Below are 18,136 nucleotides of genomic sequence, written 5' to 3'. Positions count from 1 at the left end.
CAAGAAGAAGTGTAATACCTATGATTGTAGAAAGCAAGAATGTGTTTATACTGTACATGGAAACCTAATGCCTCTTTTCTAAAGCTTTGTACTTTTTTCATAAAATAGATTAAATATTTTCTCTCTAAAGTCATGTTTCTGTTTCTAATATACTTTCTCCTTTAAGTTTATCATGAGATAATTTTATTACTTACAAACATGTAACCCATGATTTACTTGAACTTTCAGAGAACCAGAGAGCATGATGTTTAGCTTTAAAAAACTGCAAACAAAGCCTTCAGAAGTAATCATATATTCATACAGATTTTTTTCATACAGATTTTTAAAAGTCACATTGGGAAGGAAAATCTATTCATCAGTCTTGGAAAATTTTGGGAAAAGAGACAATTAGATCTCTACCTAATACTACACATGCAGGATTTAAAGGGAATTAATGGTTTAACATAAAAGTAAAATGGCAAAAAAGGCAAAAGATGGAGACCTAGTGTTGGGGTTGATGGTGATGTGTCTGAAACAGACACAAACCTCAAAGCAAATGATTGGGATGATTGACATGTATGGCTACATAAAAATATAAGTATATAGCAAAAGAGAACAGAAATGGAAGGTCAAAAGAAAATGACAGTTGCTGGGCACTGGTGGTTCACGCCTATAATCCTAACTACTCAAGAGGCTGAGATCTGAGGATCCTGGTTCAAAGCCAGCCGGGCATGAAAATCTGAGACTCTTAACTAATTAACCACCAGACTAATCGCCAGAAAACTAAAAGTGGCTGTGGTTCATAGTTGTAGAACTTGAGCTGAAGAGCTCAGGGACAGTGTCCAGGCCAGAGTTCAAGCCCCACAATACACACACGCACGCACACACACGCACACGGAAATGACAAGCTCAAAAACCTATTAAGACACATGTATGTTTTAATCCCATTGGAAAATTAGGAGAAAGGGTATGTGTGGTGTATGTGTTTGACCAATTGCTATTTCTGCTTCTCCCACTTTTTAACCTCAAAGTCAAATTCAAATCAGTCTTAGGATTTTTTTTAAACGAGTGTACCTTAGTTGTTCAAAGCAGGATTTCCTAGTGGCATTTCTATACATGCATATAGTGTTCTATATCAACCTCATCAATCACATTTTACAAATAATATTAAAATATGTTGAACGTATTTTTATTTCAGCAGCTAAGGAAGGTGAACAGTGTTGCTCTATGATGTCATTAACTCCTCTTTCATAGAGAATCACCGACCTGCCATTGTCAGAGTGGAAGGACACTAAGGAAGGGCTCTGTGTTTTGTAAACCTGCCAACATATGAGGAATGTGTTTAGGATCTTAGTTGGCAAAGGCTCATCCCACTGAATAATATATCTTTGTGTAAATTGATATGATTCTATAGTTAGCATTTCATTTGAAATGGCACCACAACCAAGTCTCTTATTGGAGGAGACAAGATAAGAAGTGTAAATATTTGAAGTATAGTTTATCTCCCCATCCTGGAAGGAGCGAAAACAATAGCTTACCCATGTTCAGGAAGCTGATAGGACCTCAGAATGCAAACATAGTGGAGGACTGACAGGGGCTGTTTACCCCTTTCCCTTCTTAGGAGTGATGTAGAAAGGCAAGGAGGAAAAAACAGCTACTTTAATTTTCTGGAGGAAGAATATAAGTAATTATGTGGCCAAAAAACCTTATTTGGATTTCCTGAACCTTCACATTACAAGATGCTTTAGGATAGTCTTCATGTTTGTCCTGTGTATTAAAGTAACAGGTGAAAGCTACAACGCTAAAGCCATAATTTGTGTTAACATAGTTTCTGTCAAATTCTACCACAGTGAATGAGATGATAGAAAATCTGCATTGAAGTGACTCATTAAATTAACCAAGAAATCTTACAGATAGATAAGATCCAGATTGTTTTAAAGTGCTGTTTTGCAAACTTTACAGGAAATATATTCAATAACAACCTTACCAGGATTATTCCTGTGTTGAATCTGTATGCCCTGCTCTGCATTGTAAGCATTCCACTGTTTTGTTTCTGCCATTGTTCAATGTACATATATCTTCCTTGCTCTGTATAACCTTGACCTTCTGTTGTCTTTAGTTAACCATTTCATAGTTAACTACCATTTAGGAGTGATTACCACCTATGTATGTGCCTGTTTGTGTCCCATTTCCCAATCTTCTGTTTTGTCCGCCCTCTTTGACATGTTTATGGATGCCTGGAGTGATAAAGCTGAGAATAAAAAAAAATGATAAAAGCTGTGAAAAAGATAACCTAGCTGGGCACGGTGGCTCACGGCTGTAATTCTAGCTACACTGGAGGCTGAGATCTGAGGATCAAAGTTCAAAGCCAGCCCAAGCACTAAAGACCTTGAGACTCTTATCTCCAATTAATCACTGAAAAATGGGAAGTGGCACCGTGGCTCAAGGGGTAAGGCAGAAGCCGGTAGCTGAAGAGCTCAGGAACAATGCCCAGGCCCAGGAGTAGGGTGGTAACCTTGAGCTGTAGAGCTCAGGACAGCACCCAGACCCACACCCAAGACTGACAAAAAGAAAAAAAGGTAACCCATGCCAGAGATCAAAGCTGACTTTCTGAACAGTACAAGAGGACCTCTGAGCTCTCTTGTTCCAGTGACTGACTATAATTGGTGAAATTTATTTTCAAATAACCATTTAAAGTCTCTGGACGTGGTCCCAAAGGCATATAATGAGTGGAAGATTTATTCGAGAAAATTGATTCTCAAGAGTTGTATGACTCTAGTACCACAGCCATGCTGTGCCCTCCCGTGCCTGATGGGGCCATGATGGTGTCACTCCTCTCTCCCAGTTCCCGGGAAGGTAGGCTGCCACATTCTCATTTCTCCTGGCTACGCTTGTAAAAATTCCAAGTAAGTGCACGAGACAGGTCCAGAGCTTGTCCTTCGTCCAAACCTGACTCCGTGGAGGTTCAACCCCAAACACAGCAAGTAAACAGTCCTGCAGCCCCAGGTTTTACCTCACACCAAAACAAGCAGGAGCAGAGTCTACTCCCCCACCTAGACTTCTGCTCACTCCTGGGTGACATTGGGAAAAGCTGGGTACTCACCTACCTCCCATTCCCAAGTAGTAGCACAGAGAACCAGGAATGCAAGAGGAACATCACTCCTGATCTCACAGAAATGAAACAATTGTAAATGGATGCTAGGAACACTTAACTTGGATGAAATAGAAAAGTTACTACAAAAACAAAGTCAAGATGAAACAATCTAAATAAACAAGTGGCATTTTTTAATATCCCACAAACATACTCAGGAAAACTGGTAAATTTTACTAAACATTGTATTTGAAAATGCTAAGAAGTGGAGTTATATAAGTCAAAGAGTATATTTTACTGGTAAAATTGACTAAACATTTAAAAGGTTATTTAACACTAATTCGCCACAAAGTTCTCCTGCCCCCACCAAATTGCATAATATAGTTCCTAACTTATTCTATAATACTGATCAAGACAAGACAGTTACAAAAGAACTACAATGCAATGTATAGTAAAATTATCCTCAAAAATAAATACTCGCACCATACAAAAGAATTATGACTGGGATATAATAAAGACCAAAGTCTTTGTCTTGGAAACCTGACATGAAAAATATACAAACACTATGTTTTCTTAAGCACTAGAAGTGCATGTTATTTATGAGCTCCTTAGATGACTTCTGAGTTTATACTAATGAAATAACTCACTTTCCACCCCTAGAAAACTTCACAATGAGGTCTGGAATGATCAAAATGATTTGAAAGTTTGAGCTTTGTGCCATGTGATTCAGCCTGACCTAACCTCCAGGAAGGAAAGAAACGAACTAGAAATTGAAGCCAAGCACATTGCCAATGTTCCATAAATTATGCCTAGTGAATGAAATATCAATCAAACTCCTGGACATAATTAGTGGAGCTTGCTACATGGTAAAACTATTGATGCCTTAGAAGAGTGTCACTCCATGAGGCAAAGACATGAAAGCTTTGTGATGCAGACCTTTCCAGACCTCATTCTACATGATTTCACTTAGTAGCCATCATAAGATAGCATTTTTTTTTTTTGGCCAGTCCTGGGACTTGAATGCAGGGCCTGAGCATTGCCCTTGGACTTTCTCAAGGTAGTGTTCTACCACTAGAGCCACAGCACCACTTCCAGCTTTTTTCTATGTATGTGGTACTGAGGAATCGAACCCAGGTCTTCATGTATGCTAGGCAAACACTCTACCAAGAGGCCAAACTCCTAGCCCATAAGATAGCATTTTTTTGTGTGTTTTTGTAAATTATTCAGGAGAAGTAGCTAATGCAGGATATTTATGAGCATACTCCCAAATTTATAGCCAGTGTTTTAGTGACAGTATTTAGAGTTATAACCAAAGGTTTAAAGTTTGTAAACCATGTACTTTCATTTGGACAATATGAACTCACTTTCAGACACTAGTGCAAGAATTGAACTACAGCACCAATTGGGTTTAATGCCAGGAATGAAAGGTTGATTTAACATAAAAAAAAAAAACCAATGTAATACTATATCAACAAAGTAAAAAAAAATCTACAAACTCATAAAAACATGTAGAAAATCATTTGAAAAAGATCCACTATCCTTTCAAATCTATCAAATGTATTTGCATACCATTATACATATCTTTATTACATATGATATTTAAGTTCAAATTTAATTTATTAAACAAAAAGGCACCTTAAGTTGTCATTGACAAATTAGCTAATTTTTTTCTCATTGACTATCATATTGCTATTGCTTGTCAATCTTAATCTATAAAGAAGATCTTTAATTAACTAGCCCAGAAACTTCTCAGCTTTGTGGGGGCCATTCCTACAGATCTTGGATGTGCTGGGGAGCAGACAGAAGAAGACACTTGTTCGGGGAGTGAGTTAAGGAACAAGAAAGGAGTATTCTTGCTGATGCTCCTGGATTGCTCTCACTCTTACTCTGCTTATATGGTATTTGAAAAATGTTACTTTCCCCTTAACAAATAAGCAATTAAAGCAAATTCTCTGCTATAACTTGCTCATCCTCCAGCTATAAAAGGCAGTGCCTTTATGGAATAGGGACTGAGATGGGCAATTGATTTTTCGGGGCTTCTTGTAGAAGAGGTGGTGGGAAGGGAGGATGCCTAGCTTTCAGGTGGAGCTAGTACAACAGTGTCCCCACACAGACTCTGGAAGGAAGAGCAGCCTGCACTACACAGACAGAAGCTGGCCACCTTGCAGTGTGGAGACCAGGACCAGAAGTCCATGTGGAAAGTTCCAAAACTGCTTATAAGACTTTCCACCCTTCTGGAAGTGTATAAGGTAAGTTTTGTTGGTTATCTGGACCATCATGCTTCACTTCAAGTCTCTCTCTCTCTCCCTCTCCCTCTCTCTCTCTCTTTCTCTCTCCCCCTCCCTCCCTCCCTCCTCCCTTTCTCCTTGTGTCTCCCCCAGAGTACTGCTTAGGGAAGGAGTTGCCTTAGAAGTAAAACATTTGAGAACAAAACACACCTTAAGCGTCTGTAAGGCTTGATGAGGTGAGCCCAGCATGGCCATTGAAAGCCATTATTAACCTCCAGTTGTCTAGTTACAGCTGGTTTGTGAGCTCGGGAACTTGAGAAACTGTGGGGCCACTAATGTTGGAGGAGTTTGTGACTTAACCCATCGCGAGTGGTAGCTGATATCTGAATGTGAGAGCACCTAGAATTCATATGTCAACTCTACATCTAGTTGTTCGAGGAGGGGGAGCCTTTGGGAAGGGTTAAGTCATTGGTGATCTGAGTTTGCGTGCCCAATGACTGAGAAGGAAAGGTTTCTGTCTACAGGGGCCAGCAGTAGACAACGAGTTTTATTGAAAGATGGAGTCAGACGAGACAGACAGGACTCCTGCACTAGAAGGACACAGAATGACACAGCCACAGTGATGGCGTTGCCTAAAGAGTTTTTGTGTGGTTAATTAGGCAAGTTTCATGGGTCTTTCTCTGGTTGGTGGGTCTCCTTTTCTTTCTTGGATAGGTTGTGGTGCCAACGATTTAACAATGGTCCTTATTTCCTCATTTGTTTACTTATTCTTGTGTTGCTCCCTGCCCCCACTCCATTGTTGACTGGGCAGGTTTGGGTTTATTAGCTTAACCTATTGCCTGTGAGTTGCAACTCTCAATTCCCTAGCTGTCTGGTTTCCCGCTAATGCCTAGCAAAAGGCCTAAAATCTCACAATGGATTAGTGTCCTTATGAGAGCAGCTTAGGGGAGCTCCCAAGAGCTGAACCTCATCAGATATCAAATCTATTGGTGTATTGAGCATGGACTTCCCTGCCTTTGAAACTGTGAGCAATAAGCCAGGCATTGGTGGCTCATGCCTATAACCTAGCTAAGATCTGAGGATCATGGTTCGAAGTCAGCCTGGGCAATATAGTCCCTGAGACTCTTATCTCCAGTAAACTATTCAGAAAAAGCCACAAATGCCTCTGTGGTAAGAGTACTAGCCCTGAGCACAAAGAGGCTCAGGGACAGAACCCAAGAGAGGGAGAGAGGGGGAAAGGGAGAAAATTGTGAGCAATAAATTCCTGTTGCTAGCAAGAGAATGGAAAAAGAAAAATTCCTGTTGCTTATAAATTACTCTAGGGTATTTTGTGTCAGTAACCTGAACTGACTGAGACAGCAGCCAAACTAGGCTTTAAATCCCAGTACCCAGCAAGCCCAGTCTGGGGCTTTTCCCTCGTAGTGACTTAGATCTAATTTATTGTAGCCTGGGTGTTTTGAAATCTCAGAAATGAGCACTGTAATTTTCTAACTCTACACATCAGAAAATTAGCGGTGGCAGTACGGGGAGGGGGGAGGTGGTGGTGGTAGGGGTTGACCTTTCCCTGCTGCTTACTGAAGACTGATAAAATGTTTCTGTACCCATAACAGAACACACTTGCTTCTCATGAGATTAAATCTGTTATTTACTTAGGGTTTAAAGCTGGGCACAGTAGAAGGTATCCTTGTTACCCGGTTTCCTCTAGGAAGGCTGGTATAGAGCACTCAGTCCTATGAGTCCGTCTTCCCTCCATTCTCGCTCAGAAGTCTCTGAATAGTGCCTTATGTTCCTGACAGTATGTGACCAGCTCTATCAGAAGTGGCCATGTGTGTTCTGTCATTTATTTTGACAACATCACCAGGAAGTAAAGGCCATCATTATTCCCATGTACCTAGGAAATGGGACTCAGGAGACACTAAGGGCTTGCTCAAAGTCACTCCATGAGGCAAATAGAGCCAGGACACAAACCCAGATCTGGTCAAATCTAGAACCACCCATATACTATTTTATATGGGCAATCACTCCTTTTAGTTAAAATGTCATCAGTGTAAAATCTGACATGTTTTGGATGGAAATAAAGTATAAAAATATCATGGAAGGCAGTGTTAAAATTACATCTGAGAATGACTCAAAACACTTGAAAGCCCATAAAAAGATAGATGACATATTAATTACAAATGTTATTTTTCCACTTGAACAAATTTCAAAGACCTCCCTTTCAAGCAGTTTCCCATTGTCCAAGGTCAAAAGTAATGCCACCATTATCCCTTTAAAATAATTCTGACATGGCATGCATTCATGTCAGCTTTGACTTCTCAACCTAGTTATATTAAAAATAAAACCTGTAAAGAGTAACAAATCAAACAATCAAAACATCAAGATGACTTCAGAAAAAAGACTCGCAAGAGTCAGAGGATGACATAACAAAGTCACATGAAAGTCACTAATTGTCCTCACCTAGGAAACACACAGCAGCCTCCAGAGGAAGCCGACAACTGATGACTTCAACGTCTGTAGCCCACATTTATTTCTGTTTGTTATCCAAATGGATTCTCTCTTTGATGTCCCTTTCTTTCACTGAAGCAGGTACAACATAACTTAATTTGAGGCCTCATCAGCCTGGATTTTAAAAACCAACTCCTTAGTCTGCAATTAGGATTAAACACTTGAAAGGCTTCTTACATTTCTTTTGAAAATTGGTATCTGTGGTGCTTGTTCATAATCCTTTGCTATAATCACTGGGAACTGAGAAAATGGGATTGCTTTCTCACTTGGAGGGGAAGGTGAGCCACTTTGCAGAAGAATGTTGGTCCTGGAAGTAGATTTTTGTCACCTTCTTCAGCAATGCTCTCTCAGCTTGGGTGTCGGAAGGAGAACTTAATTAGCTACATAGGGGATGGAAATGTACCATTTGGGCAGTTGAGGGTCCTGTAGATTTGTGTGCTGATGTACTCTCTAATTCAGGGCATGGAGGAATGGGTAAGAGAAGGGAAATCACTTCTCAATATGGCCCACAAGTTGTAGGCCAGCCCCACAGCAGTTCCTGAGATATATAGGAAGCCCATCACTGAGCCATCAGGCTCAGTGAGAGACTTGAAATCATGCCTCCAGCTACTGGGCATTGCGGGCTGTGTCTGCATCCTGGAAGCTACCAGATGCTCAGGCCAGAGGGTATCCTTCCTGGATTTGGAGGTCTGAACTCATATGCACAGGACAATGAGAGGCTGCTTCAAGAAACAAAGACCAGACACCTCCATGGATCCCATCTACAGTACCTTGAGGTGGTGAGTGGTACCTGTGATCTTAGCACTCAGAAAGAGGAGATTGAGAGGATTGTGGTTTGAGACTTGCCCAGTCTCATGAGATTCCCAGCCCAGGTGACATATGAGGATCCAGTCCTGGCTCTGGGACAAAAAGCAAGACCCTATCTGGAAAAATAACCTAATCAAAAAGGATGGGAGGTGCAGCTCATCAAATGGTAGATCACCTGTCTAGAAAACACCAAGGCCCTGAGTTCTAACTTAGTACAAATCAAATAATTGAAAAAGAAAAACATCCCTGGACAGTGTGCTATGACTAGAGTCATTTGAGACAGTCATTGCCTAAAGAAATGTTTGTGAAGCAGTTATCTTGGTAAGTTTCTGCAGAGACAGCCTAGAATATGGATGATGGAATGAAGGCTTTTACCTCACCTGCTTTCTCACTAGGCTGAGAGAATTAAAACCTCATAGAATGGAAGAGTAAAGACCCTTTACTTTGTATACAGCTCAGAATGATTTTTCTCCTTTTCAGAAATCCTCTGCAATAGCAGGCAAATATGGGGCATTATACCTATATAAAACTCAAAAAAATCATTTGGCCTTTGAATTTTTTCTCCCTTTGTTCCTTTTCAGTTAACTTAATTTTCCCCTAAGCATCTCCCACTTCAGGAAAAAAACTTTGACAGCCCCTCATAAGCCTGCATATTTTGTGACAGATCTATGATTATATTTGAGCAGACTTGTCAAGGGACACATATTCATACTTTTCTTCATTGCCTGATTATTAAGAGGGTTATGAACTCACATGTTGTAATAAGAACTTTCTGTACCTCAGGAAAGGGGAAGGAAATAGATGATATTTACAGAAGACGGTAGTTATTAATAAATAAAAACAATAACTAGAGGTATGACAAGTGGTAGAACACTCACCTTGCAAGCAGGGGTTCAATCATCTCCAATACTACAATAAATAAACACACATGCCAATCTAAGATCAGAGAAGACCCAACTCCCCAGGAAAGTGAAATAACTGGTCCAGATGAGTAAAAGGATGACATGATGGGGAAGATAATCATTTTGAGCCATGGAAAACACCAGGTTTGTTTTGTTTTTCTGTACTCAACAGGGAGGCAGATTTCCTCTGTCAATGAGAAAGAGTCTGGCAAGAAAAAAATAGTGTGACAAGAATTAGGACCTCTAGAATATAGAAACAAAAGTCATATAATGAATGATTGTTGTCCTTAATGTACTATGTTATCTCTCATCTCTTTTGCTGTCCCTTGGTTATCTCATATTGTTACAGTATCTCACTTTGTTATCTGATATATCGGATATATTTGTATCATGTAACCCTTCCATTAATTACAATAAAAAATATATGGAAAAAAAAAGGATTAAGACCAGTCTCTAAATGGATGGACAGAAAAAAAAATCATGTACTTTTTCATCACTGGAAGTGTGCAAGACCAGGCCATTAGGTAACAAATCTGTAGTAACTATCTTTGGATTAGTGGTGAAGCTAGAGAATGAAAGACCTAAAGCACTCACCTGTTTCCAAAATCCATGATTCCACAGGTTTATAGATCAGTAACCCACTCTGGTCCCCACTGCTTAATTACCTGAAAAAACAAAGGCCATGGCACAAAACTAGCTGTCTCCAATCTTTCCTAACCCAAGATAATATGATTTTACACTTGATGCTGGAGGCAAATCTCACCATATTGATTCACCTTCTGCACAGAAAGGGTCTTCCCCCCACCCTACCTCACCCCCTGCCCAGGCCTTGCTTCACAGCCTTTCCTATAATCCACAGGTGAGATGGAAGATCAAGAGAGTCCAGTCCAGGGATGAAACATTACACTAAAAGACAACTATGGGCCAAATGCCTAAGGCCAAAATCATTTTTATAGAGAGTTTTCTGAACCTTGGAACCAATCAAGAACATTGAGCCTGTGCCAGCCAGTTCCTTGCTGTGGAATTTAAGGGAGATCACCTTGAGGCTTTTGTTGATGACTTGGCTTGCACATACATTCCAGGTCCAAAAATCTTATTTCAAAAGAGGAAACATCCCAGAAAAGAGGAGGTGCATTTCCTGCTTCATTCCCAGAAGACTGTTTTGGGGCGTCTTGCTCCAGAACTCTGATTCTTTTAGTTCCTATGTATTGGTATACAGTGGGTACTCAAAATGCATTTGGATAAGCAAAATAAGTTTTTTTCCATATATTTTTTATTGTAATTAATAGAAGGGTTACATTATATTTGCCAGGGAGAAGGTACATTAATTCACGTACATTGATACCCTTTCTCATGTCTTGGTCCCCATTTGCAAAATAAGTTTTACTGAAGGAAAATAAAACTCTGCATTTATATTTAACTGTATTTTTTAAATCTTTTTTCTTTTTTGGCACTGGGGATTGAACCCAGGACGTTGCACTTGCTAGGCAAGTGCTTCGCCACTGCATTTATATTTGTACCTCAAAGAGACACATACCTAACTTGGCAATCCAAATTGATAGCAGTGAGGCAAAATTAGAGTAAACAAGCAAATCCTGGATAACATTGGCTGTTGCCTAGTTTCACCTATGTAGAGCTAACAAGCCAGAAGAGTTGTAGGCCACACCTTGGTATGTGCTCGGATTTCTGGTTGAGTTTTGCCCTGATTAGGGGGGGACATCGGTCTCTCAGGGAGCCATTTGTCTCCATCTCTGGAGACAGAAAAACAGTTTACTTAATCTCCTACCCACAGTGTGGAGTAAAAAGAAACACCACAGTGCAAAGACGTCTTAAAACGCCCTGTATCAAATGGTTTAAGTCTTTCCGCCCTGGCCATTGAGCCCGTGTGAGGTCATGTGAGGGCATGTGATAAAAGGAATGAAAGGACCATTTCTCATGCCTTCCCACTTCTTCAAGCTCTTCTCCAAGTCCTTCCCACTGTCCCCCCCACTCAGTCAAGGTTCCAGGGGGAATAGGCGTGAAGCATTTCCGTACAACTCATCACATCCCTGCTGCCATTTAGCCGAAGAGCCCTGTGTCCCTTCACTCCCCCGTGCAGCTTTGTGTCGCCTGTGCAGCAGACCCCCCAGCCGAAGCTGGGCTTCAGAGGGGGACTGAAGAAAAGATAGGGCTAATGTATGGCTCAGACTGTGACAGGAGACTTTGGGGTGGACCTCCAAAGAGCCTTGCTTTCCAAGTCAGGGAAGAAAGGAGCAGAGAAGAATGGCTGGGCGCCGTTGTAGCTTCTCTGACAGTGGTATGACACGGAGTCTTCCCTGAGCACAGTCAGACTGAAAAAGAAAATAGAAGCTTTTGCATTTTGAGCAGTTTAGTTTTTTTCAAAACTCAAGCCATGTGGTTGCCAAACATATAGTTCAATAACTTTCCAAATTATACAGGTCAGTAGGTGGTTCTTATTTAAAACACTATTTTCTCTACTAGCAATCATTTTCTCAGCTCCTGGAGTGCTGTGCTACATGAGGAAGTTACTCCCTTGAGGGAGGCCAGTTTCTATATATTGTTTATCTCTGATTAGATTAGAATCTCATTGATCTTTGCTAATAACCTCTGCATCCACGGGGCATGGTAGGGACTTATATTTCAAAAACTGTACATTTGAGCCTGTACCCCTGGCCATGGCATTAAATCTGAAGAAAATCTTTTTAGCACCCCTCTTCTTTTGTATAACATTGTTGATTCCTCTGTGTGAGCCTGCCAAGTTAGATGCACAAAACAATGTGTCCAGCTGAACTCTGACCTCTGCTTCTTATTATAAGTCAGTACAATTACAGGCAGTGGAGGCTACCAAAAATTCCACACACACGTGCTCAATTCGGAGTTTCTATGAACACACTGCTCAAGTGCATTCAAGTTCAAGAACATGAGTGGGAGAAGGGCAACGAGTTTTCATCTTTGGCCTATCACATTGGAAAAGAAAGAAACTCTCATGTAAGTTCATGGCCTGTAATGTTTATCATCTGAAATCACAGGCAAGGACCCCTCTCTGTCTCTTTTTCTCCCCTTACCCTGCCTTAGGCCTACTGAATTGGGGTTAGAGGAGACCTGATGGGTGTTGGACAAGAAAAAGAAGACTGAATTCTAGGGGGTCGTGAGGGGCTTCGGCTGAGGAAGGGTATCTGTTTATCTTGCTCCACTACCAGAAATCTCTTCAATATACTGTACGCATTTGACAAGCCAGAGGCTACCTTTTTCCAGAGAGATAAAAAATTTCTATCGGATATATTTGTATTTGGTTATTTGAAATTGGATAGGGAACGGGGGAAAACAAGATGAGAGGTGGGGGTGGAGGGGAGGGAAATGGGGACCAAGACATGTGAAAGGGTATCAATGTATGGGAATTAATGCACCATCCATCTGGCAAATATCATGTAACCCTTCTATTAATTACAATAAAAATATATGAAAAAAAAATTTCTATTTGTTTCCTAGGGCTGCCATGATAAATGACCAAAAACTGAGTGGCTTGAAACCATGCATATTTATTCTCTTATGTTCTTGGAACTTCAAGTCTAAAGCCAGGTATCCAGGGCCACACACCTTTTAGACTCTCAGTCCCTCCTTGACTTGCTAGCTTCTGGCAGATGCAGAAATCTTTGACATCACTCTAATTTGTGTGGGGGGGTGCCTATGTCTATGTTCCTATGATACTCTTACAAGAACACTAGCCCTCAGATTTAGGACCTGCTTATTCTTTCCCTGATTCTACCAACATCCTACTTACAAATAAAATCACATTCTGAGACAATGCATAGATTAGATGTGAATTTGATATATGTCAGCTATGATTCATCCCAGTACTATAAAATAAAGCGATCTGGGTTCACTGGGCACTTATGGCTCACACCTGTAATCTAGTCTACCTATTCAGAAGGATGAGATCTGAGGATCCCAGTTTGAAGCCAGCTCAGGAAGAAGAATCCATGAAACTCTTATCTTCAATTAAGCAGCAGTGATGGTGTAGCTCTAAATGATAGGGTACTAGCCTTGTTTAAAACAGCCAAGTGAGTTCAAACCCCACCACCAGTAGGGAAGGAGAGGGGGGAAGAAGAGAGGGGGAGAGAGGGAGAGAGGGAAAGAGAGAAGATCTGGGTTCAAACTCTAACACTTTTATGTATTAGCTTTGTGGTCAGACAAATCAATCTCAATGCTTCTGTTTTTCCAGCTATAAAAGTAGAATAGTAACTGAATGTCAAGCTCATTGCTTGTTGTAAGATTCAGAATGAGAAAGGTGGTGGGAGTTGTGAGTGGCTCTTAAGTAGAAATGGACACAGAAAGTGGACTATGATGCTGGTGTCTGGGAAGGAGGAAGTGGGGAGCCGTTATCATTTCATGGTTTATATTTGAAAAGTATAAATAGTCTAGAGATCTCTTGTGCCACAATGTGCATATGGTAAGCAGTACTACAATGTGCCCTTAAAATTGATACGAGATTAAAGTTATATGTTTTACCAAGAATATTTTACACAGAGAACAGACTAATCTTCTGCTTCTAAAAATGTGCGCTTCTATAATGGAACTCTAGAAACAATTTAAGACAACGAATCTGTGTGTCTGATCGAATCATTCTTGGACTATCTGTGGTTTTGAGCTATCTAGAACCCTCTATACCCTAACCACCTCAGATAAGTAACAGATACATTTAGCATGGTATCTGAGCATCACAGGAAGCCACTTGTTCTAGGACATTCTGTACACATTATCTTTTCCCAAGCTGAGAAAGTCTTCTCCTGTGTTGCAAATGGCACACATTTGAGAGATTCAAGTGCACAGGGCCTCACACAGGGCTGAAGAGAACTAGTTCCTCATCATCACTCAAAGCTGGCCAGCATCAGTGGGCACCTAATCACTCTCTGTATCTCCCGAATGCAGACTGCTGCCCCCCTTGCTGCCCCTACGCAGATGGGCACTCCCCCACCCAGGAGTGTCACCTTTCATAAACGAACTCAAGAAGTCTTCAGAGGATTCAAGGATCCTCTTTTCCCTTCCCCCTTTTATTTGGTGCAGGCTTTCCTTAACACGGTGTTCCCTCTATAATCACAGCAAGCAGTGAGTGCAGACCTCATACTTAAGGAAGGCTGTTTTGATATCCCCCTACCTGCAACAAAAGCTTTTTCATTTTATTCCTCATTTGGAGGGGGAAAAAAAGAGTTGCAGATGTTTGAGATGGGGCCAGATGCTGCCAGTGACCAGTTTTCCCACAAAAGTTTCCATGTAGGAGTTGCCTGTTTCTCCCCAGTGTCTATAAATCACAGGCTCACGGTCCCTCCTGACAGCTTTGACTTGGGCCTATGCCAGTGTGGTTTGAGGTCTACAGCACTCTTAATGGAGTTTTAATGTTCTTCAGAGACTGTCAATTAAAACACTTGTGTCCTCATTTGGAGTTTCCAACTCTGTTTCAACTGGAGCCTCCTCCAGCTAAAAAGGAAAAGAAAATACGGATGCACTTTTTGCTGCCAAATCTAGCCAGATATGGACCAACCTTTATTGTCAATGGCACCAAATTCTGTCCTATCTGCCCAGCCCAGAGACTCCAAGTAGCCTTCCAATACCACAAACCTCATGTGGACTCGGATTTTGGAAGAAGCCAATTTGGAATTTACAAGTGCACTTCAGGCTATGCCCGAGCCTGAAAACATTGATCAGAATAAGTTTTTAAGTCCAACTTAACATCAGATAATTTTGAGCATTGACCTTCCCTCACTGCCTCCCCTCCCCCTTTATGTCATAAGACCAACCTTTCAAAGAGTGGGAAAACATGTAGCTCAGCGACCTATCTGACAAAGGCAGAAACTGGGCACGCAGTGAGTGAAAGAGGGTCACCAAAGGACACACTGTTGGTTGGTAACAGTAATTGGGCCAGAACCAGCTGGGTCTCCTGACTCCCCATGACTGTATTTTCTCTACTACAAGCCTGTCAGAGTTTCCAGATAACCAAAACATTGGCAAGACCCTGCCAGGAGCCCACCATCATCAGTCAATATTTGCTACAACAAAATTCCAACAGAACCTAGAGATTTTGGAATCTCCATTCATGTGATTTGATGTGTTCAACTGGAAAAAGATGGTTTCTAACTTCTCTTATATGTGATCGAGGCTGTCTGTTGACTTAGTTTGCCCATGATGAGTGTTTTTGTACTCCATCCATAAAGTTTCCATAAACATCCAACCCATTTTTCCTGCTTTGTCACCCCAGGAAAGGACTCAGATGATGTCGGGGGGGGGGGGTTTAGTCGTTGGTCCCTCCCAACCAGCAGGAGGGATAGAGAGAACACCCCCCACCAGGATGAGCCAACAACGAAGAGGGCCCACTTACCGCCCTGCACCCAGCCCTCCCTCGTTGGAGACCTGTCAAGGCAGGAGCTCGTTTATTGATGAAGTATGTTCAGCTAATATAGGGTGCAGGAGCCTATCGGCACAAAGGTGGGCAGGAGGGAGAGGTCTACGTGTTTACTCTCACTATAGGTCTCAGCAGAGAGTGATAAAGCAATAATACATTTGGGTACCCAATGGTAATCAAGTCTCAGCAGAAAGTGATTCACAATACAGACAATATAGCTTAAAGTTAGGCATGGCCTTCATATATGACAGCTCATTTCTTTGTGTGGTAATCTTACTCAGTGATGCAGATTCATGGGCCAGTCTGACCCTGCATTCAGCTCCCAACATGATGACAAACATTTTCTGCTCCTATGAAGCAAGCTGATCAGAGTCACAGAATTAGGACTGAGATTTTCTCACATTTGGTCCTTGGGGGCTTTACTTAACATAGTTATTGAGCCAGAAGTCAGGGAATGGGGGTTGAGTTTGGTTCTGCTCAGACCCTGCCCTGGCTCCTTCAGGAAGGCTTGTTCTTAGTCTGCTAGGAGGTATTTAAGAGCTACCAATTCTGGGCTCTCTACTATTTTGAGCAGATCACTCATTTCCTAGAGGTTTTTAATTATTATTACTATTATTATTTTAGAAATCTTAAACAGAAGGGTTACAGTTACATAAGTCAGTTCCTTTTGGACAATGTCATCCCTTCCCTTGCTCTCTCCGTTTTTCCCTCCCAACCCAACTACAAGTTGTATAGCTCCTTTTCAACATGGTGTCCAGTGAGCAACACTGCTGCATTTGTCCGCCCTTTGTCCTTCTAGTTCCATGCCTCCCCTTATGCTCCCAAAGCTAGACAAGCAAAAAGAAAAGATTTTCTAGAGTTCAGTCTATGGCCTAAGAGGTATCCTGCCATGACACTGTCTGCTGGCTTCTCAGCTCTGTTTTCTATGAACTCCAATAAACTCCATTCTGTCCACTCTTGCCTTGGTTGAACTTCCTAGTGGTTTAGTCCTCAATGCCTTGTTCTTGCTCTGCTCTTCTCTAGAGAGTTATGACAATCCTGGGCTAGACTTTTCCAGTTCTGCAGGCTTGCCTAGACTGGGATAGGGTAACTGCATGGTGGTTCTGAGTCTAGACATCTGTGTAATGCAGATCCCCAGGAGGGCATCCTACCAGATTGAGAACCACTAGGTTGAACCTCACTCTCTCTGGCTTCCCTCCCAATCTCAATTCTGTCTTCCCCATAAACTTCACCAGCAGCCGTTGGACAGGTCCAGTTCCAGAGCAAGTCTCCCCTGTCTGACCTGAACCAAAGAGGTCATTAAGAGAATTATGGCCATGGGATTTCAGCACAAAAACATTAGCATAATTTCCCAGGTTGTTGGCCTGAGGCTATAGAACAGGGTGGAAAACTTCCCATTAGGAAAGCAAGGCTGTTGGAGCTTAACAAATCAGTGTGATTCCTGCTGTGGTTTTGAAAGAGTTGAAAATGTGCCCTTTGAATGGAGAAGAGGAACTCTGAGGACCTACACAAGCTGATGGGACCATCTGGCCCCTGGTTCACCTCTGGAATATGGACAATCACCCACCAAGTCAAAATGAGGACAAGACTCAATTTTGAGGAACTCTATTTTTTAAGTACTCGTGTTTCTTGTTAGAAGACACTAAATTGGGTAGTATAATGAATAGTCTCTATTTCTATTTAAGTTTTGTTGATTTTTTTTAAAAAAAATCTGGGTTCATAATTTGTCCCCTTGACAATTTCCAAAAGCATATGTCTTCCTCCTACACTGCTCAGGCCCTACACTCCTGGGCCCTGTCCTTGTCCTATGCTTAGGACTTCAGCTTTCTCTTCAAGCCCTGAGAAAGGTCATGCAGGGAATGCAGTGGGAATAGGCTGACAACCCTGGGCGGAAAACAGGGCAGGCTGAGCAGACCAAGCCATTCCAAGCCCCCAGAGGCCCAAGAACATGAAAGCTCCCTGCTGATTTGGTGATTGAGCAGCTTGTACAAAACCAGGGTGTGGCAGGATCCAAGAGATGTGATTTTTAGAACAAGCACCTGGGTAAGGAACCAGCAAAGAACTAGTGACAAAGTGGGAAGAGGTAAAGCCAAGGTGTGGCTTCTGAGGGGGACCATGCATAAGTGGCATCTCCTGATATCTCCTTCTGGAGGCAAGAAGGTTGACCATGGCTATGGGCTCTTGGGGCCAGGAAGGGTGAGGAACTCTCCGAATTTTCATAGCTTTC

The sequence above is a fragment of the Megascapheus bottae genome, chromosome 15 (genome assembly GCF_031878675.1).
Source record: "Megascapheus bottae isolate mThoBot1 chromosome 15, mThoBot2.hap1, whole genome shotgun sequence".
Taxonomy (NCBI): domain Eukaryota; kingdom Metazoa; phylum Chordata; class Mammalia; order Rodentia; family Geomyidae; genus Megascapheus; species Megascapheus bottae.
Note: the sequence above shows the minus strand (reverse complement) of the source record.